Genomic DNA, 23,674 nt, shown 5'->3' on the forward strand with positions numbered 1-23,674 from the left:
TCCTATGTATGGTTGAATTTAAATATTTTTAATTATAACATTAATTTTATGTTTTATATATCTTAGTAGTCGACCGCATTGTGTCTGTGTCGACTTTAATCCAAATAAATTAAAATTAAATTAAATACTACTTACTCAGTACTCATATCCTTCAGTCACTACCTATGAACAATATGACTTAATAAAATCCTTATGTGGAAAATTTTTATTTTCCTCAAATCAAGAATTAAGTACAAAAATTAAATTTTTTATTTTTTTTTTTTGCTATTTATTTCATTAAAGTAAAATATATTATTTACCAAAAATTGAAACAGTCATCTGTTTTTCTGAATAAAATTCGTAGGAACTAAATTTTTCACAACCGTCTAATATTTTTATGGGGTAGAAAGTCGTATTATAGTTTTATCGATGGGAAATTGCCGTGCTTTTTTTTTAGTGGCAACCGGCAAATTACATTGAGAATATTTTGAGCTACTTCACAAACCTATAGCCGTTCTGGGACATACAAAGGAATATGCATACATGTGTGTATGCATTGTTTTGTTGTTTTGTCTATTAATGAACGAAAAATTTGACCAGTTTTATTTGCATACGAACTAAAAAAATATCAAATGCTTTTATTGATTATTTGGTACTTTTAAATTAGGCCCATTTCTTATTTGTAAGCACATTCGAATACAAAAACTGTAAAATCTTGCAATCGCTGTTGAAGAAATAAGCAAGTTGAAAATTTCGCTCCCCTTTTACTATAATTCTGAAATATAAACAAGTAAATACGTTTGTACCTATGGGTCTTCGAAAGAAAAAGTGCTAGCCATTGAGAAAATGTCAAAAATATTAAATATGCCAAACACGTATTTAAGTTATGAGCATATTTATACCCGCACTTCGAACGCAGCATGTGGCTGATGTGTTGAGCAAACCATCACTAGTAGAATTCACTAACTTTTTAACGACATTTGCCATCGCTTTATTTGCGAATCGGCAACTATAACAATTTCGTTACTCAGTAGCTATTTAGTTTCGATATTCGTTTATCGACGATCAGCTGTGTTGTTAAATAAACGGCAAGTAAATTGGCTGTGTTAAAAATCACGAAATTTATATTTCTGGAAATTTTAGTTAAAAAAGAAAATCAGAACTTTAATTATATACTTTCAAAGACGAAAAGCTGCTTTATTTATAAATGGCATTTGAGTACTTGGAGTACGTTTAATCACAAGATGAAGAATTACTAAGTCCATCGCCAGTGGACAGACATCTTCTTAGAGCAGTAGATAACCCACTGCACTTGCAACGGAGTTTCGAAAGCTGTACCGACTATCCCCAGACTCGGCTCATGATATTATTTCTCAACTTGATGGTCAATTAAGAGGTACAAGAATAACTGCGAAATCAACAGAGAAAAAATGAAATTAATACCGCATTTACTTAAATAAATAAATGTAAGGCGCGATAACCACCGAAGAGATCTAAGGCCGAGCTTCTCTTCCAATTTGCGACGTGCTCCTCTTGATTTTCCCTACAAATTGGACGGACGGGACCTACTTGTTTTATGCCGACTCCGCATCTGCAAGGCAGATGAGTTTTCACTGAGACCTTTTCATGGCACAAATACACTCGGAGCACTTTCCAAACACTGCCGAGGGGCGACCCCGCTTAGAAAAATTTTCTTCTAATTGAAAGACCTTATTTCTAAAATTTTGATGTTGCTTTGCCCGAGGTGCGAACCCAGGGCATACGGTGTGGCAGGCAGAGCACGCTACCATCACACCACGGTGGCCGCATTTAGTTACCTCTTGTTAAAATAGGTAAAAACTTGCACAAAAATGTCTTTTAAAGCCCCGACACATAAGCAGTTTTACATATAGATGAGTTTAACACAAGCTCATGCATAATGAGTAGATTGCACGTATTTTTATGGAGAACGGTAGAACGAGCGACACTGGCGCCATCTGATGTTGAAAAGAAGCCAACTCCCAAATTTTGTTGCAAACAAATCATAAGAAGAAACATTTGATATTTGCTTTGGCTAAGGGTGTTGGCACACTTTGCAAGTGAAATTATTTTTCCCACTGGTTGGTAAAGTTTCTAACATTTTTCGTAATTAAAAACTGCAATATAACAATCGAATACGACGCAGAATAAGTTAGCAGCAAGTATTTTTGTTGTATAGGGAGAATGTTTATAAGAGTGCTTCGCGAAATTTTGTATGTGAATTGGTAAGGCGTAATAAACTTCAATTGCCAAGTCTGAAGTTCCTTTATATTTACGAACGCAACATCTTGGTTGATTGTGGTGATGTTATTGGAATACATAAGCTTGTGTTAAACGCATCTATATTAAAAATTTCATTGTGCCGCGGCCTTTAAAAGCAGTTAGTATACGGAACTCATTTATTTTTGGCATTACTTTTGCGCTATTCGCTTTTTTTACGTTTCGTTGAGCTGTGCTGCCACCTTTCTACTGTTAAAACGAAATTTAAGTGTCATTTATTTCGAGTGCTTAAAACTAAGTTAGTGAATAGTACAATCGATAAGGCAAGCGACAAAATCGTTAACTACGACAAATCGCATCGTTATAAGTTAGTGAATTTCACTACAGGTCTACTATTAAGAAAATTCGTATGGAAATTGTGAAATATTGCTTGCAATTTTTAAGTAACTTCTCAGTAAGTTATAGATTTAACACTTGGGACATAGCTAAATACCAAGCGGTAAAGCTTGCCACGACAGCCGTTTCTAGGTACCGGAGCTACTCTGAATTTTTCCCTTATTGTCATTTTAGAGTCACTCTCACAAATTACAATCCTCGTAGTTCTCTAACAAAGTCCAGCAGCTGACTGCTCCAGTTTGCTTGATCTGGAAAGGGTTTAAACAAACTATGTTTCAGAAAATTGGATTCGCTGCATTTTTCGGAAAATAATTTGCTCAGGACGTTCACACTTTTGTCAGTTTGTCACGTACAAAAAGTTTCTGTCTTCGATGATGCCGCCTCGCTAGCTGGTCTGGACTTAGTAACGGTACTCCCAGTAGGGATGTTTTAGTTGTATCTTCAGCGCAAGACTTGTCTTCTTGCTGGAGCATTTAGCCGAGTTCCCTACATCTGAGCGCCAAACAACAAGCGGGCTGACTTTACTGTATACACCACTAACTAATGTGTGTCAAGAGAAATATTATTTTCGAAGGTTCCTTGAATTCATATTGGCAAGCAGTGGCCAGCAACCTTGTGAGACAGCAAGATCCTGGCTAGCCTCAACTCACGCACATGAACTTGCATATCAGATAGATTGTGAATAAACACAAGCGGATGAACTGGGAAGAGCATCTACAGAACTACTATCCCTGGACCGTAATTGGTAAGCTATGTTAAAGTGTAAAATCCCCATAAAATCCGATATGACGAAATACCTATTGCTTTGGCGATAAAGTGCTAACGTGTGCAAAGAAATGCTTTCCGCCGCCAATTCGTTGTGCATTTTCCGGTTGACAAATCCACACAACAAGCCATACAAATGCGTAGCGTTTCCCATAACCCTCACTGCCTTAAGGTTTAAAGAAGTCACCATCAAATATATTTAACCATCTAAGACAGGTCATGGCGATGCTTAAAAGCACAAGCAGCGAGGAATTCCGTCATCTGGTGCTTGCCTGCAACTTATCTCTGTCAATCTTTGTCATCCCTGAAAAAATGATGATGATGAAAGTTGTACTACAGCTAAAGCCTATGAGACAACTAACCAAGGAGACTCATACTGTTTCCGTTAGTAGCCACTATGATTTAAGCAGTCCTGTTCCCTTATCTCACCATTTCCTGCAACAAGGCAGGCACCATGGCTTTTTGAAATCTTAAAGTACAGTTACAGCGCTAAATGCCGTTAATATGCAAATAAATTCTTGGTTGATTCAATATTTCAAATATTTATCAAACACTGTGAAAAAGAAAGAGTCATTCTGCAATAGTACGTATAAGTTTTTAATGGCATAATCGTGAACATTAGCTGACATGGAAATCAATATGTTTTTACCAGTGAGTTTTCTTGTCCACATTTTTGCTTTCCAGTTTCTTTTGTACAATTTAAAACTCACAATTAGATAATATATTCCTTAGCCTTTTCCTAGCTCAGCTATGCTTTATGCTATGCTCAAACAGAAAAATAAATTGAGGCAATTTCGATTTAAATTGAGTGGTGTTCATAAAACTCAATATAGCTTACACAAGAGTAATTTGATAGCTGGTTGGCTCATCTCTGCAGTTCAGACTGTCAAAATACGCGTGTTGATATTAGAAGAATGGAATGGAATGTAAACATAAAACTTTGAAATTTTTGTGCGTTGTAAGAAAATGTGTTCAATATTTTGGTTTCATTCTGAGTTTGCCATCTTCTTTCGACAATCCCTACTCCAGTGAAATGAAAAAAAAAAAAAAATCAGCTGATGAGATGAGACAACCATATAGTAGCCATGCGTAACTGACGTTTAAATCTACTCAATAAACACACTCTAAAAGGTTGCATTTGCAGTTTGGAACAATTTATTACCCAATTTTTTTTAAATTGGAAATTTATTATTACAATTTATTATAAGACAAATTGCGTAATAAATTGACCAAATGGTATAAATTGCCAATTTGGTGTGTGTTTGTACATAGTATAAATGCTGGATGGGACCTTTGATAATGACCATGAGCTTATAGCCACAATTGCATCTAAGTTTCAGAGCACCAGGTGTAGAGCAGCTGACTAAAAACTTCCTTTTTGAACGACCGAGATATATACTCAATATACGGCTGCATCCTTTCCAGATAACAATATATGAAAAACACTAAAGTATCTGCTGAACTTTGAAACTTCTATCTGATAATTGAAGATTTGAGAGAAAAAATATCTTTTCTGCAAAAATGTTACAAGGGTGAGTCGGAGAACAAAATATAGCCGCTCACTAAATGTCTTCAAGATTTCTCAAAAAGGGAGGGATTAGTTTGCGCGCAAGCAGACTAACAAACGGACGTCATCCTTTTTGGTGTTTCAATATATTTTTTAAGGATTTACAGTTTTGACATTCGTGACAAACTTAATATACCATCTCATTTTCGTGAAAGATATAAAAAATATGCTGTTACTATAATCATCAGAAAAGCTTATACAAGCTTAATAAGCAGATTGTCTACCGGATTTAATTAAATTGTTTTCCAAGTTATAAATTTTAAAATAGCTTACATTTCGGATAATTCGAATAAGAAATCTCTTATTTCTTCCTGTGGTGTTAATTTTTTTTAAATAAATAATAGTAACAGTTTTCAGTTTGCTTAATTATTCAACTGTATATGATACCACTTAGTCATAATAGCCGTGCAGACCATTTGCAATTCTATTTATCATATAAAAATTCTCCGAAACAAAAGACAATACAAACTGAGCACCTCGTAAATTGAACGTGAGATGTACATAAAACACGAACATACATAGATTAGTGACTTAATTCATTTATACTTACATAGACTTATGTACATATACGTGAAGCTTTTGGTCTTCTACCACGAATATTAGACCGCCCAATGAATGTATGGGATTTGCAAAAGATTCAAATTTTGTTGCTCCACCAGCAATTCTGACAGTTTGGGTATGAAAATCCATAAAAATATCTGCAGTGAAAAAATGTCTATGCAGATTTGAACTAAAGGCTGAAGATGCACCAAAATATGGCATGTGACCTTTATTGCTTACATCTCCTAAACACGTGAATTGGGTACAAATATAGAAATGGACTTTTAGGAAGAATGCAAGCAGGCATAAATCCTCAAAGTAAATTGTTCACACGCTAGTGCCATTTGAAGGACTTTTAATAATGTACGTTGCCCAAAGTCGTCCAATGAAACTAGGCTAATCTTGATCAAGTCGAGTTGTTGTAAGGCAGAGGCTTGTTACCCATCGAGATCCTAAACTGCTCAGCTACAGAGAAATCATCATTAGCTAAGGCAAGAAGGGGTCATAGTTGCGCAACATCCATGCTCAATATTCTTGAAAATATACGTCCGGCTTTTGACAATAATGAACTTACCGTGCTAGTGCTTTTGGATTTCTCAAGAGCTTTTGACATGGTTGATTTTGAAATACTATTTCACAAACTTGGAACTAGTTTTAACTTCAGCCCATATGCCATAAAGTTAGTGCAAAGCTACCTCTGTAACCGGTTTCAACAAGTAAAATATGCTGAAAAGTCTCAAATTTAAATTCCTTAACATCTGATGTTCCGCAAGGATCTATCTTATGTCCAATACTCTTTACGCTTTTTATTAATGACATAGTCGCCTGTTGTCGCAATGCCTCCATTCATCTTTATGCCGATGATACTCAAATATACATGTCTCGTCCAATTGGTCTTTCCGAAGACCTATTTTTCAGGCTGAATGAAGACTTAACACGCATAGGAGAGTGGGCTTAAATAAAAAAAAACTATCTCTTAATGCAACTAAATCAAAGGCAATAGCAATTTCGAACGCCTCGTGTGACTTAAACAACCTTCCTGAAATTATGCTTAATGGAGACAAAATATGCTTTCGCGATGTGGTTACCAATTTAGGAATTAAAATGAACTCCACTCTGACATGTGTTGATCATATGAACCTTGTCATTGGTAAAACTTAAAGTACTTACTCTACGAAGTTTATACAGAACTGTCTATTTGTTGCCGCGAGACACCAAGGTGAAGCTGGGAAAATCTCTTATTGTACCTCATATTTCCTACAGCGAGCTTATATAAGGTAACCTTGACTTGATATCGCTAAACAAATCACAATTGGCCTTAAATAATGCGGCTCGGTTAATTTTTTCTAAAAAGAAGTATGATCATATATCTTCATTTTCCACAATAATCCTCGGATGCGATGTATATAATTTCTTAAAAATGAGAAACCTTTGCTTTTTGCATAAGCTATTGTATTCCCAAAATACACCTTACGTATTTAAAAAAATAAATTTGTGTCAGTCTACTCGAACTATGAATCTTTTGGTTCCGAACTTTAGGTACTCATCAACATCCAGAATGTTCTTTGTCAGTTCAATCCATCTATGGAACTCACTTCCATCTAAGACAAAAGCTATACGAAAAGCTGGATGTTTCCTCAGCTCCTAACTTTTCTTAAACGATAGTTCGATCTTTGATTCTTAATCTGTGTAACGAAAATGTTTCTATGTTAAAATGTATAATACTATTTTTAAGATATTAATGTTATTAGTATTATTATGGTTTTCTTTTTTACTATTTCTTTGGAATTATATTTATATGCGTCACCTACTGATGTACTACCTAAAAGACTTTAGTCTTACTTGTACAAATTCTTTATACAAATAAATAAATAAATAACTTGACGCATTAAATTCCTATAACAAACATATAAAGTTCACAACGGAACTCGAAGACGACGGAAAATTGCCATATCTTGACTCAATTATTATTCAACGAGGCAACCAATTGAACTTAAAGTGGTATAAGAAACCCACATCTACAGGACGAATCATTAACTTTCCTTCGAAACACCCAAAGATGATGATAATGAATACAGCAATGGGCTGTATACGACGTATGCTAAATATATCAGATGACGCTTACCACGAAGAGATCAAAGAAGAAGCAAAAGTATTATTAAAAAGTCAAGATTTTCCTGAAAATATACAAATACCCTAATTAAAAGATTTATATCACAAGCTAGTCAACGGGAATCACAAAACCTGAAATTTTCAAATCATTATCTTATGTACCAAATTTATCAGAGCGCTTAGCAAACTCGAATTGTTATAATAAAGAAAAAGTTAGAATAGCGCACAAACCAATTAACACATTAAAAAGTTTATTCAACAGAACAAAATCTAAGGTACCTCAGGCGGATAGAAGCAATGTGATATATAAAATACCATGTAATGGAAATGACATGGAATCATGCAATAATATATATGTGAGCACAACCAAAGTCAAATTAAAAACTCGACTACCCCAACATAAATCAAACTTTAAACATTGCTACGGAACAACTCACCATAAAACAGCGCTTATGACACACTGTACGACGAAAAACCACTCTCCGAACTTTAACCAAACAACAATACTTTAGGAAGAGACACAATATGATAAGAGATTTACTTTAGAAGTACTTCACATTTTAAACACACCGACTAACATACGAATGAATTACAAAATGGACATTGATAACTGCGCGAGCTACTACAAACACTTCATAAACAATATGCGGACAGTTACTAACTCCACGTTAAACAGCGAAGACGTGTAAAATAATGTATGTAGAGAAATGCTTATGTTTATTTAATTTTTTATGTAAATTGTATTTTTATTTTATGTTTCTGTAATTTGTTTATAGTTCAAAGCCCTGAAGACAGTTACCGTGTGTAACCGAAATATATTGGTAAACTAAAGAAGAAATAATTTTTGGTGTTTTAATATTAAAAATTGGACCTAAAGTCGGTTAAACAAATACCTTATAAATAAATAAATAAAATAAATAAATAAATAAGTTCTGTATTGGTAATTAGTATACATCAAATAGGGAAAATAAGTTGCTTATAAGAGAAGAAAAAAACAAATTTTTTAATGATAAAGCGGGTCAGAAATATATAATATGCTAGGGTGTGAGAGTTTGTTTTGACACAAACAGCGGAAGTGGCTCATTTGATTCAAAACTTGTTCTTCATTGTTTTAAGTAAAGAGGTTTTAAAACGAGCTAGAAACCGCACCCATTTAGTAATTTAATAAATCTCATAAATAGAGCCGTAGGAATTCAAAAATTTGCCATTCTTGGCGGTCTAATGTACGTATATAAATAAATACACTTAGTTATTTACTCCACATAAATTACCAAATTCAAAGCAGAAGTATAACAAAAAAATTAAATATTTGTAACCAAATTTAGAAACACTTTCTTACGCAATACTTTTACATGCGAGCGTAAATAAGTGAGGCACAGTCTCTGGAGTATATGATCTGAAAGTTTTTGCGTTTTTCTGGGGACATTGTCAATAGTAAAAAGTAAGGAAGGCTAAGCTCGGGTGTAACCGAACATTACATGTAGAAAAATGAAGCTAGGGTAACCGTGGCATGTGTTTGTATGACATTGGTATCAGACGGAAGGTAATAAACAGTATTTTAAAAGAGAGTGGGCCATAGTTCTATAGGTGCACGCCTTTTCGAGAAATCGCCATAATGGTGGACCAGGGCTGACTCTAGAATTTGTTTGTACGATATGGGTATCAAATGAAAGGTGCTAATGAGTATTGTAAAATGGAGTAGGCCTTAGTTCTATAGGTGGATCCGTTTTCGATATATCGCCATAAAGGTGTACCAGGGGTGCCTCTACAAAGCGTTTGTACGATATGGGTATCAAATGAAAGATGTTAATGAGGGTTTTAAACGGGAGTGAACCTTATTTATATATGTGAAGGCGTTTTCGAGGTATCGGACCAGGGTGACCCAGAACATCAATTGTCGGGTACCGCTAATTTATTTATATATGTAATACTACGAGCAGTATTCCTGTCATGATTTCAAGGGGTTTGGGATTTCGCCCATCAGAACTTTTTCATTCTCTTCTACTTAATATGGTAGATGTCACACCCATTTTACAAATTTTTTTTTTTTCAAGTTATATTTTGCGTCAAAAAACCCATCCATGTTTCATCCCTTTTTTCGTACTTGGTATAGAATTATGGCATTTATTTCATTTTCGTAATTTTCGATATCGAAAAGGGAGCGTGGTCATAGTCGGAGTTCGCCCGTTTTTAATACAAAGATAAAGTAAGTTTTCTTAAAACTTGACTTTTAAATTTATTATTTTTTTTTTAAGTGTGCGGTTTCGTTACACGATCTTGCTAATTTTTATTTAGCACCCACATAATTGTAGGAGTAACGCTCCTGCCAAATTTCATTGTGATATCTTCAACGACTGCCAAATTACAGCTTGCAAAACTTTTAGATTATCTTCTTTTTAAAGTGGGCGGTGCGACGCCAATTTTCCAAAACTTTCTATTCTGCGTCATAAGGTCAACGCACCTGCCAAGTTTTATCGCTTTGTCCGTCCTTGGTAATGAATTATCGCAGTTTTTCGGGTTTTCGAAATTCTCGATATCGAAAAAGTGGACGTGGTTATAGTCCGATTTCGTTCATTTTAAACAGGGATCTGAGATGAGCGCCCAGGAACCTACATACCAAATTTTATCAAGATACCTCAAAATTTACTCAACGGACGAATGGACATAGCTAAATGAATTTCTTTTTTCGCCCAGATCATTTTGATATATAGAAGTCTATATCTATATCGATTAGTTTATGCCGTTACAGGGTACCGTTATGCGAACAAAATTAATATACCCTGTGAGCTATGCTCAGCTGAGCATAAAAAATATGTTGGTTATTTTGTGAATTAAGCTAACGATGCATTGTCTCAAGCATACTAACACATACACATTGTGCACGTAGGTATAGTGTTGGAAGCACTAGTAATATTAGTAGTAGTAGAAGAGTGGTCACAATAAATAATTTTTATAAAACACAGATTGCTTCTGTAAATTATTTTACTTACTTTTTATTGGATTGACGTAAACATTACTTTTAATTTTTTACCAGATATATGAAATGTTTATTTTATTAAGTTTTTCATGAAAAAATAACAGCACTTTTAAAAAGGTGCCTTATGCTTTTAGCTTTTTTTAAGCCTTAATATTTTTTTTCTAGCTTTTTGTAGCTTTTAATTTATGTCCATTTAGCCTTTTTTCTGAAAAAGTTCTGGCAACACTGTTACATACATAGATATATGTAAGAAGATACAAAAATACACTGGAACAATTAGCTTAATTGGTAAAAGTTAGTGAGAGTTTATCGAATAAAAGTAATTAGCAAGAAAAATAATACTTTCAACGTTTTTGCAACAAACAAAAATTGTATCTGAAGCATTTAACAGAAATTTCATGGTATAACTGCAAAAGCGAATAATTTACAATTAAGGTAAAATCTGATTATGTAAATCAACTAAATGTATAGAATTATACCTAGATATTTGGTCCAAGTTTCTTCTGCAGGTCGCACCTCCTAGCTTAGGTCCAGACAATTCGGCACCATAAACCTTGTAGTAAACCATACCATACCTGTCTTTTCCACATTGGCTGTGAATCCGACATTAGATGCCCAGGTATGTATATCTCGAAGCGCCTTTTACATCATAGAGCTATTGTTGGACAGCACTTTCCACTTATGAAAATGGCAATGTCATCTGCATATGCTTTAAGTTTAAGATCTCTCTTATCCCAGCACAACAGAGGTTATAAAACCTGATTTGCCGTGTGCGCCTACCCACCGATTTGGTGGCCTCATACAGCCCGCAATGTAATGAAAACCCTTCAAGATCGGTTGTTTTGAGACATTGTTAAAAACCGGCAATGAAATGGAAGACTCGGCTAAAACCAAGGAACAAAAAACACAAGGAAAGCTAGACGGCGAAAAGCTTCAATCACAACAGACTGCCAATGATTTCGCATCTCGACTCTCACACCTGCTCTCTGAGAGCACAACTCATCCTGAAGGAATACAGGAGCAGTGGGATCATATTTCCAAAGCCCTTCGTACTGCCGCCGAGGAAAAAATTGATTACCGTTGGCCACGAAAAACAACTGGTACGATGAAGAATGCCGCGTTGCAACCGAAAGAAAAGACGCTGCCTACGGGGCTACGTTAAAAGCGAGCGCAACAGTGAACGCTATCGTGAGTTGAAAAGGGAAGCGAGACGCCTTTTCAGGAAGAAAAAAGCAGAAGTAGAAAGCGTTAGTGCTAGGAGCTTGAGCTGCTAGCCACCAGAAATAACGCCCGAAAATTTTACCAAAAAATACGGCGACAGACGGAAGGTCTAAGACCGGGGAAAACTCCTGTAGAAACGAAAACGGCAACCTTGTAACTGATATCCAGAGTGTGCTTAGATTATGGTGGGAACACTTCCCTGCTCTCCTAAATGGAGGCAGCGATTACGATTCACCGCGCAGAGATGACGAACCCGATCCCGCAATCGATGATGATGGAATATATGTCACAATGTGCCAAATCTTGGAAAAACCCCGTGAAAAGAGATTCGACACACATCACCTCTTCGCCGACTTTAAAGCCGCCTTCGTCAGCACGAAAAGAAGCTGCCTATATGCCGCTATGTCTGAATTTGGTTTCCCGCAAAACTTATACGGCTGTACAAAATGGCGTTGAGCAACACCATCAGCTCAGTCAGAATTGGGAAGGACCTCTCCGAGCCGTTCGAAACTAAAAGAGGTTTCAGACAGACTGACCCCCTGTCGTACGATTTCATTAATTTGATGCTGGAGAAAATTATACTAGCTGCAGAACTTAACCGCACTGGAACAATATACTATAAAAGCGTGCAATTACTGGCATATGCTGACGACATTGATATCATCGGCCTAAACACCCGCGCTGTTTGTTCTGCTTACTCCAAACTGGAAAAAGAAGCGGTAAAGATGGGCTTAATGGTGAACGAGGACAAAACGAAATACCTGCTGTTATCGAGCAAAGAGTCAGCGCAAACTTGCCTTGGCAACCACGCTACTGTTGGCAGCCATAATTTCGAAATAGTAAAAGACTTCGTTTATTTGCGAACCAGCATCAACACTAGCAACAACAGCAGCACTGAAATCCAGCGAAGAATCAATCTTGCCAATAAATGCTACTTTGGACTAGGTAGGCAACTGAAAAGTAAAGTCCTCTCCCGGCGAACGAAAATCATACTCTACAAGTCACTTATCGTACCCGTTCTGCTATATGGCGCAGAAACATGGATCATGACAACAGCAGATGAAGCGGCTTTAGGGTTGTTCGAGAGAAAAGTTCTTCGAAACATTAATGGACCTCTACGCGTTGGCGATGGCGAGTACCGAAGAAGATTTAATGATGGGCTGTGCGAGCTATATGCAGGCGTCAACATAGTCCAGCGAATTAAAACGCAGCGGCTGCGCTGGCCAGGTCATGTTATGCGAATGAAAGATGATGCTCCGACCAAGAAAGTGTTTCTATCGGAACCCAGCTATGGAAGCGGAGGTAGAGGGCGGCCCCCACTCCGTTGGAAGGACCAGGTGGAAAACGATTTAAACTCCCTTGGTGTGACCAATTGGCGCCGGTTGGCGGAGCGAAGGAGCGACTGTCGCGGCTTGTTGGACGGCCAAACCCTTAAGACTGTTAAGCGCCAATTAAGTAAGTAAGTAAGTAAGTAAGAATAAGAAGACTCGTAATGCATACTCATTATATTCCAAGGCTTTTTTAATGTTTGTTTCCACTCTACCGATTTGCCTTTGGTGTACGCGAGTTCTAAAGTGGAGAAGGGTTTTTCATCCACGTTGGACTTAATGTACACATCTATCAGCCTGTCAAAGGCTTGGAGCAGGAATGATGCTAAGCTTATGGATCTGTTTATTTTGGGATACATAGGACTGACGTTCTAAACCTTTCATTACCACAGACAGATACGAGTATTTTTAATATCTCGATCTTTGCCGCACCTAGCGGGATTTTTTTTTCATAAAGCGATTTCTATTTCTGTATGTAACATGTGATCCAAATATGAGCCAAATCGGACCACAAAAACCATTTTTTTTAACATTTCGATCGTTGCACCATCAGGCGGCGATATCTTTTTTTCAAATGTCGCTTTCTATTCATGTATGTAATCAAGCTAAACAAAGCCGTTTAAAAAATACTTGACGAGATTTATATCTGAGAAGATTTTGGGAGGAGCTAAGTTTTTAATACGCTAATAGCTTGATCTATATGAATGTTTGTATGTAATATGTAACCCTTTCATACATAAAAGTAAATAAAAATGTTTCGTATATACATACCCGTTCGTATATAAAAATAAGCTTTTTTTATTGGTTAATAAAATTAACTAAAAAGTAAAAAATAAATTGACTCTAAAGAAATATAACACTTTATAAGTTCATTGAAACCTTTAACGATAATTAGGCTTCTTCGTCTGTGACAAAAAATTCCATATTGTACATCTAATATATAAAATTCTTCTGTCACGGTTTTAGAGGCTGAACTCTTCCGAAACGGCTGAACCGATTCTCATGAAATTTTGTGAGCATATTGGGTAGATCTGAGAATCGGCCAATGTTTGCCTTTTTTTCGCTACGTGTCTAGGGTCTTGAGATCAAAACGTGGACCCGGGTACCCCTAGAATGTGTTTATATAATATGGATATCAAATGAAAGCTTTTGATGAGTGCTATAGTACAGGATAATTTTCATACAACTGTGAGGATAGGGTTTCACGATATAGCCCAAAACGCGGACCCGCATACACCTAGAATGTGTTTTTACATTATGGGTATCAAGTTGAAGCTGTTGATGTATGCTTTAGTGCAGAGTAAGTTTTACACCGCTGGGTGACTACGGTCTCGAGATATAGGCCAAAAAAATGGACCTGGATACCGCTAGAATGTGTGTGTATTGTGGATATCAAACGAAAGCTGTTGCTGAGAGCTCTGAAGTTCATTGTGATATTTGATTTAGTCGCATCAACCTGGCAAAACTGATAAATATGCATGCGAAGCCGAAATAAAGACATGAATTAATAATACCCACATACTTATTTGCATACGTCCTATTCGATTTGCCTGAAATTTCGTATATAAATTTTCCTATATTAGTATTTACGATGCTACGACTCGGAGTGGGACTGGGACTGAGACTCGGAATGGGACTGGCAATAAGAGATGAATAAGAAGGAGAAAAACTTGAGAGAAGAGAAAAGAGAGAAGGATACTGAGAAAGGGATAGAATGAGACAAAGATGGAGATGAAGCTTAAAAGACGGAGGGTGGAGTGAATAAAGAGATTAGGAAAAAGTGTAGAGGGGTAGGCCAGAGTTAGACAGAAAAAGCTTATTAAATTGTATGCAGATAGGCCAAATTTAGGGCAGAACAATGTCTGCCGGGTCTGCTAGTAATTATATATTTTTAACATTAAAACCTTACACCTAAATTATTAAATCTTACAGTTTATATCACAGTGCTAATTATTATAAAAAAAAAACCTGTTAAATTTTGATGGTATAATTAAGAACATTTAGGATCTCCTATTCTTGCTATCACAATGTAACAAAATTATTGTACAGAGTTTTTGGGTGGCATTGTTACTGGAATGCGTAAGATTGCGTTGAACGCAACTAAATGACAAACTTCACTGTACATTCAAGTCTCTACTTCTCTCTAAAATAAAACATCTGTTTAAAATATAGGTATCTGCGGTATTGCTCCCGCACATTCCCATTTCGTTAAAACATTTTTTGGTACATCCACTGCTCTTTCAAGGTACTACCTTATTTACTCCCTTACTTAAGTAAGATTTTTTAAATTATAACCACTTCCGTCGATTTCGCCATCCACAACAGACATTTTAAGCTTTGAATGCCTTTCAGTACAAGTCCACTTAAGTAGAAACAGGTACAAATAAAACCTAAATATTTTTATTTCTCATTATGAACTTACATTTTCTCATTACCAACTTATTTTTTCTCAATATGAAGTACCGCTTCTCATTATCAATTTATATTTTCTCAATATGAAGTTACATTTCTCATTACCTATTTATATATTCTCATTATAAAATTATATTTTTAATTATTAATTTTTATTTTCTCAATATAAACTCATATTTCTCATTATCAATTTAAATTTTCTCAATAAAACTTGCATTCTCTCATTATAAACTTGAAAAGGTGGTAGATATATTTACACGTTTATAGTGTACTATTTATCACAACTGATTCAGCTATGTTATACACAGGAATACAACAGAGAGTGGTGTCTTCGCTTTTCGCAAGTGTGGGATTCAGCACGTGTGATTGATTCACCAAGTTGTAAGAAAATTTTCTCATATAAATATCATGTGATTCACCACGTGTGATTGACCACCTCTAAGTCTCAGAATCCACGGTTAGGTACCGCCGGGTTTGTATGGGACTTAGGCTGTTATGCCAAAGTAAACACAAATCTTTACCGATAACTGTGTTATCGATTAATTTATCGAATTTTCGCAAAGTAATATTGCATTGTCATCGGAGTTATACATGTGTGCAAAATTTCAGCTCGATCGGACACCGGGAAGTGTATCAAATTTAACTTGCAAGATTTCATTACATACAACAGCAAGTGAAACTAAATAAAAGCTTATAAAAAAAAAAATAAAACAAAAGCTACAACGTGCTTATTTTATGAATATAAGCAATTATGTTTTTAACTTAGATATGTTACACATCTAAGAAACATGTTATTAATTAAACACAATATTAATATAAATTTTTTTCTCAATTTGCAGATAAACAGTGCCAACCTAAACTAATAATAATGGTAAATTTACAGCAAAAAACAAGAATACAGAATGGAGACTTACTGAAGTTTAATACAAAGTATGTAAAAGTTCGTAATTCTGTATGTGAAATACTTGAATATAAAAAAGCTTAAATAAATATCAAGTTTTTCTTCAGCATAAAAGTAATAAAATACTAAAAACTTTTCTTTAAAATTTAATTATAAATAACAATGCATATTAATTTTAGTCTGATTTTTCAACTAAAACTGCTAAACAAAATTTAATAGCAAAAACTTTTTATGGTAGTGTAGATAAAAGCTGAGCTAAAAATAATAAAAATTAAATAACAATAATAATTTTAATATTAAAATGATAAGACAACATACATCAATTAATATAAAAGCTTACATGCAAGAAAGTCCTTTCGTATCTTCTTGCTTTAGCCGGCAAAATCGTATTATTCAAAAAATTTAGAAGAGAAAAAAGACCTAAATTAAAGTATTTTAAGTGCATACGTAGTAGAAATCTGTGTTATAACTATAACAAGCGCTTAAGTCAGCCAGTTAAGCAAAATTCGTACGTGCAAGAAAACAAAAACTAATGAAATTACATAGCAATGTAAGAATGTGCGCCCATGTGTATGAATAATGTCTTTGCGTTGGTACATACATGCCCTTTGTATGTATGTAGCTAGGAAGAACCAACTTATGTAGATTTTGTGTATACAAAAGGCAAAACAGGCTCAAGCCCTACTCTGTGGAGATTGTTTCATTTTAAGTAATCGCTCCACTTACATCAAATTGGTTTATTTAATAAAAACCTAAAGCAACAAGGTCTACAAGCAATAGCAGCCGCACAAGTGCATATGAATTTATAAGCAAATCGGATTATGCGTATTAACTTGGGGACAAAAATAAAAAAAAAAAAAAACAGGTATAGTGTGAACCAAAAAAATTTGTGTATTAAAAAGCGACAATATGTGCTTGAAACTATGCCACAATGGAAACAACCAAAGCATACAACTAAAAAAGTAAGTAGAGAGAAAACCTCATAATGTGGCTCTATTTTTTGTTCGCTTTGTGTACAGGGACTGAAATGGTTATGAAAATTGTTGAGTAGCTCAACAAAAAAATATTTAAGATAAACTTTTTAATAAAAAGGCACAGACAAGTTTGAATGATCCGAGCGGATTAGGGGGCTTAAAATATACCTGCGGTAGGAACACCTGTCGTAAGAGGCGACTAAAATACCAAATTGATTCAAGGGTTGTGTACCGCAACCCTCTCAAGGGGTTGCCAGCCCAATATATAGCTTCTCCAACCCAATTTTCAACCTCGCCCACCCGTTGCGAATCTTGTTTCATTAACAGCCGAGGCTGTGGCGACCCCGAACTCCTGATGGATCTAGGGGGTGGGAGGGCGGTATGACCTAGAAGGTTTCAATGTAGATATGGTCAATACAAATCGTTCCCGAGATGATAGGGCTAGTACCTTTATGGTGCTTGGTACAGGAACGTAACGCATTTGCATCCATCGATAACACTACCCAAGTCCTTCGGGGAGTGTCCTTATAGCTATAACCACAAAAACAATAGTGGCACTTTTAATCGTAATTTTGAAAACAATACTTACATGAAATAATAAAAATAGGAAAAGCTAGAAAATAATTAGGTAGGTCCTAGGTACTAGTCATCACACTCCTTATTAATCTAGGGTGTTGATCAGACAGTTAAATAAAAGCGTTGGGCGCGTGAAATTTCTAAAAATGTGAGGCGTAGCATAACCTGATTAAGGTTCAGTTGGTCTTACTTATGACTATCAATAGAATTATGACGCGTCCAACGCTTTTATTTAATTGTCTGATCAACACCCTAGATTGATAAGGAGTGTGATGACTAGTACCTAGGACCTACCTAATTATTTTCTAGCTTTTCGTATTTTTATTATTTCATGTAAGTATTATTCTCAATAAAACCGTTTAACTTAAAAATTTTTTTTTAATTATTTTATTTTCAAGTTTTTAGTCTTTATTTAATTGTCTATTATTTCTCATTCTATTTAGTTCATTTAGTGACTCATTATTACAAGGACTCTTTCCTGACAATTTGTTACAACCTAAGTCCTCAATACATAATCCTTCCAAAGACTTTACTCGACTCTGCGCCACGTATGCTTGTCCCTCCTCCAACTCAAAAATATTTTGATGTCACTTCTACTGGACTGTAGGCAATATTTGTTCCAAATATGAGCCAAATCGGGCACCATAGGTCGATTTCTATTCATGTATGTATTATATGTTCCAAATATGGACCAAATCAAATCGGACAACAAACACGATTTTTGTGAATATCTCAATCCTTGCGCCACCTAGCGGTGATTTTTTTGAAAGGTCGCTTTCTATTCTTGTATGTATTATGTGTTCCAAATATCAGCCAAATCGGACCACAAATACGATTTTTGTGAATATCTCGATCCATGCGCCACCTAGCGGCGATTTTTTCACAGGTCGATTTCTATTCTTGCATGTATTATATGTTCCAAATATGAGCCAAATCGGACCACAAATGCGAATTTTGCGAATATCTCGATCCTTGCGCCACCTAGCGGCGATTTTTTTCTTATTATTGCATTGTCATCGGGTTCTGAACTATATTCCAAGTTTCAAGCTTGTAGCTTATCGGGAAGTTACTTAAATTTCAATTACAAGATCCGTTCACAACGGCCGTGCAGCCGTGCATGCGGCCGTGTAGCCTGTCAACTCAAGCTAAATAAAAAAAAAAAAAATAAATGTAAGGCGCGATAACCTCCGAAGAGATCTAAGGCCGAGCTTCTCTTCCAATTTGCGTCGTGCTCCTCTTGATTTGCCCTACAAATTGGCCGGACGGGACCTACATGTTTTATGCCGACTCCGAACGGCATCTGCAAGGCAGATGAGTTTTCACTGAGAGCTTTTCATGGCAGAAATACACCCGGAGCGCTTGCCAAACACTGCCGAGGGGCGACCCCGCTTAGAAAATTTTTCTTCTAATTGAAAAACCTTATTTCTAAAATTTTGATGTTGCTTTGCCCGGGAGTTGAACCCAGGGCATACGGCGTGATAGGCGGAGCACGCTACCATCACACCACGGTGGCCGCTAAATAAAACCGTTTAAAAACTGTTACCGCCATCGTTTTTACAACAGTTTGGTCGAAAAATGTACCCTTTCGCCATTTTTTTTATGCAGGCTCGAAAATTTGTGTGCATTATAAATTTACTTGCCTTTGGAGTGAACATTTTTAGCACCATAAAAAATACTTACATTTAAATTTAAATAACTTTTGTGTGATACTGAAAAGCTTTTAACTTCTGATCTGCAAACCGTCGCACAGTGGACCGAAATTGAAAAGTTGGGACTTAGGACTTTAAATGTACATTTGCGTATTCTGTGATCGTTTTCCCTAATTTATTGTTATATAACATTTTTTCGTAAAACTTAATTTAAAAAAGTTATGACACTTTTAGTAACCGGGTTTCATATCGACATACCCTAACGAGCATATGTGTACATCTAGGTATTTTTTCCAATTTCAAGCAATCTTGGCTTCACTAATATAATTTTTACTACTTCTCAATAAAAATATGTATCAAGATCTAACACAGAAGCTTTCAATTTTGTTTTAAAAATGTGTGCAAAATTCGCGAAAACTGAACGAATCTTAGAGGTTATACAGAGTTAATAGTTAGCCATGAAATCATAGTGACGCTTAGAATTTGTTGCTATAAAAAAGGTTACAAAGAGTTGATAGTAGGCCTGAAAAAAACAGTTGATACAATTTTTGAAGTTTTTTTTTTGGTCATATACTTATATGCATGTTTGGAGATTGCATGGACTATTGACCGATCGAATAAGTTTTGCTTTTAATTACTCTTTTGGTACTAACGAACAAGCTGGAATGGTAAGCATAATATAAACCAAAAAACGAAAAATTTTCGAAAAAGCTGGAATAGCTAAATTTTTGATTTGAACCTTTTTTGGATTGTTAAATGTAAATTCAATATAAAAAAATTAAATGTATAAAAGAATTATCAAATATTTTTGTTTTTAAGTATTACACAGAATTAAAACGTGATTCGCAATACTAACATAAAAAACAAAAAAAAATATTTTTGTTTTTAAATTCTACCCAAAATGAAAAAGTGATTCGATATAAAAAAAAAACAAAAAAAAAAAAAAACGAATCAAGTTTTGATGAGGAAATGAGTTAACGGTAAAAATTTGATTTTTCGAATACATACAATTTTTTTATTTGCTATAACTTTTTGGTTTAAGACAGAAAAATTACTCACATATAAACACGTCATGTAATAAGAAGACTTAAAATCGATCTCCATCAAAATTTTTGTGTTATCAACTAATATTCTTTTCATTTCCCTAAGTCCACTGAAAGCCAAATCCAGACCACTGTACTACTTATAAGCGTCCAAGCAATACTCTCATGTACGTTTATAAAAAAAAATACTATAATATATATACTTAAGTTAAAATTGAACTCAGTTAATAGAATCATTCTCCATGAGTTTTCCTGTATAGAGCTTCAAAATTAGAAGCACCACGCGCTCGTTTTTTAATCGATTAAAAATACAAAAGTGTTTTTTATTCTCCTTTGAGGCCTTTTTGGAACCAAATGTATTGCGTGTTAGTAGCACATAAATGACGCCTCTTGAACTTCGGTCAGTTCAGCAAATAAAGAGCAAAATTATATGAAAAATATATCACGCAATGGTTCTAATGACTCAGATAGCTTGAAATATTTGAGCTTAAAATTTGCGCCACGTTATCTAATATAAGGAAAAAAAAAAAAAAAGAAAAGCCCTTAAAAAATTTCACTTTCGTCACGTACCTCCAGTGGTCAATTACGACGGAATTTAAATAAAACTTTGACTATATGGCGTGTAAATAATAATTTTGCTCTAAATATTTTTGCATGCAAGTTTTTGGCAGTAATAGGAAGTGAATACATTGATCAATACTGAGCAGCAGTGGATTCTCTGACTTACTTATATGATTTATTTTAGAGCAGACGGATATGTAAGTATATCAAGTTATACATATTTGCATCTGGAAGAAGAAACGAAGGAATCAAATAGCGTACAAAATTAATACCCGTAGCTTGAGGTATGATCAGCTGACTTAACTACTTTTCAAACCGATTGGTCATACGAACGATTTATGCACACACTTCTAATTAAAAACTTAAAGTTTGGAACATTGCTCTGAGCTCGATAGAAATCTTAATATATAAAAGACACGTGTCACAACATTTTTGGGCGCGATGGACTCCTTAGCTACTGAACCGATTTTGAATTTGTTTTAGACCCCGTGTGTAGTTTGATCTAACTTGAGAGATAGGATAGGCTATATCTCAGTTTATAGTCGCAATATTATTTTATTGCATTTTTTTTTTTGTGTATACGTAATAATAAAATGTTACGTATACACAGTGGCACTCATATTTTCAGGTGGTGCGGATATACTTCCGTGTAATTGCTTGGTGTTTAATTAAACAAGCAGCTTATAAATAAAAAAATATAATAGCGAATGATATCAAGTTAGCACATCACCAGGCCCGTCGAGAGGGGGGCGGAGGGGGGAGTTTCTGAGGGGGCCCGCGATTTAGAGGTATATGACATTTTTTTTTTATTCAGGAGAGTTTTTAGTTGTGTAGAGGGTAATTTTCATACCCCCGGGTGACTGGGGTCTCGAGATATAGGCCAAAACGAGGGCCAGTGAATGCCTAGACCGTGTTTATACAATATGGATATCAAATGAAAGCTGTTGATGAGTGCTTTAGTTTAGAGTAATATATTATCCAGAGACGGACTGGGACTGGGATTAGGACTAGGACTGAGGCTGAGACTCGGAGTGGGACTGGGACTGTAATAAAATACATACTACCCTCTGGGGCAGTTAATAAGGGATGCAGAAGAATAAGAAGAAATTGAGAGAAGAAAAAAGAGAGAAGGAGATTTAGAAAGAGATAGAATGAGACGAAGATGAAGATAAATGAAGCGAAAAAGACGGAGGGAGGAGTGAATAAAAGGATTAGGAAAAAGTGAAGTGGGGAGGAGGGCAGAATCAGACGGAAAAAGCTTATTAAAATGTATGCAGATAAGAAAAATTTAGGGCAGGACAACGTCTTCCGGGTCTTCTAGTATTATATAAATAAATATGTTAAAACAAGTAAGGACGGGACAATTTTCGGCTGTGCCAAAGACCTCATACCTTTTATGAATGTAACTGAAAAATTGTCTGATGAAGTTTGAAGATTCGTAAAATCTAAAAAATCAGCTGTATGGGATATATATTACATACTAAACAAATCTTGGCGATTTTTCCAGACAGTAACGTACTCCATCTGGTACTAAGCATCTGGTAAAATTTCAAACCCTTTTATCCGAGATATAAAAATGTCGGTGTATGGTTCATTGGAACACAAAGGACGGCCTCCACTGCGCAGGATGGAGTACGATCTGAGGTCCCTTCGTGTTCGTAATGGATACCATTAAGTCCAGCTAAGAAGCGTATGGCGCGACTTGTTGGACGTCCATCACCGTTTAAATGTTTAAGCGCCACTTCTGTAAGTAAGTAAATAAATAACTATGACATAATTTCGCGATTTTTTGGCATAATTTCTGGAATATCGCTGGTTCATTTTCGGAATAACTTCATGACTATTTGGTTCGTTTAAGAACAGTCCTTTTCGAATAATTTTTGGATAACTTAAGAACTAGTTCGGGACAATTATGAGATTATGTTCGAGATATATTCTTGGCTATTTATATTTTTTTAATTATTTAGGGGCCGTTACGATGTTAACAAGGGATCTTTTTGCGAATATTTCTAAACTATTATGAGACTATTACGGGACCGTTTAGGGATTGTGTTCGGTATCTTTTCGAAATTGGTTTGGATCAGTTTATTGGTTGTTTTCGTAATTATTACGTCATATTTTTGAGACGTGTTTATAAGTTTTTCTGGTTTATCGGCGTTTGATTTCAGTTTCAAAGAATATTTCGCACAGCTTCGGAATTGATTTTTGAGACCGTTTAGTATCACCAATTCGGATTTTCGTTTTAAATTAATTCAGAATTGTTTTTCGACTGTCGTCGGATAATTCTAAAATTATTTTTGGAATTATTTCAAGACAATTTCGGAAATAGCTAAGATTTATCTCATAAAAAAGTACTTTCAGAGGGCGATTGAGGCCAATTTCATACAATTTGTTCAGCCGATCTAAAGCAGTCCCACAAGCAAACAAGCAGACGT

General features: G+C 35.3%; 1 protein-coding gene across 2 annotated transcripts in view; it reads left to right on the plus strand.

The window, feature by feature from the left end:
* The window catches only part of Gfrl (Glial cell line-derived neurotrophic family receptor-like), a 590,185-nt gene that overhangs the window by 10,883 nt on the left and 555,628 nt on the right, over window positions 1–23,674 (plus strand). The window contains exon 2 of one of the 2 annotated variants that reach the window (XM_067762822.1): window positions 16,375–16,465. The gene's annotated coding sequence lies outside the window, so the exon portion shown is untranslated. Of the gene's footprint in view, window positions 1–16,374; window positions 17,399–23,674 lie in introns of both variants that reach the window. The other variant, XM_067762821.1, reaches the window with a different exon arrangement.

The sequence above is a fragment of the Eurosta solidaginis genome, chromosome 1, assembly GCF_040869045.1.
Source record: "Eurosta solidaginis isolate ZX-2024a chromosome 1, ASM4086904v1, whole genome shotgun sequence".
Taxonomy (NCBI): domain Eukaryota; kingdom Metazoa; phylum Arthropoda; class Insecta; order Diptera; family Tephritidae; genus Eurosta; species Eurosta solidaginis.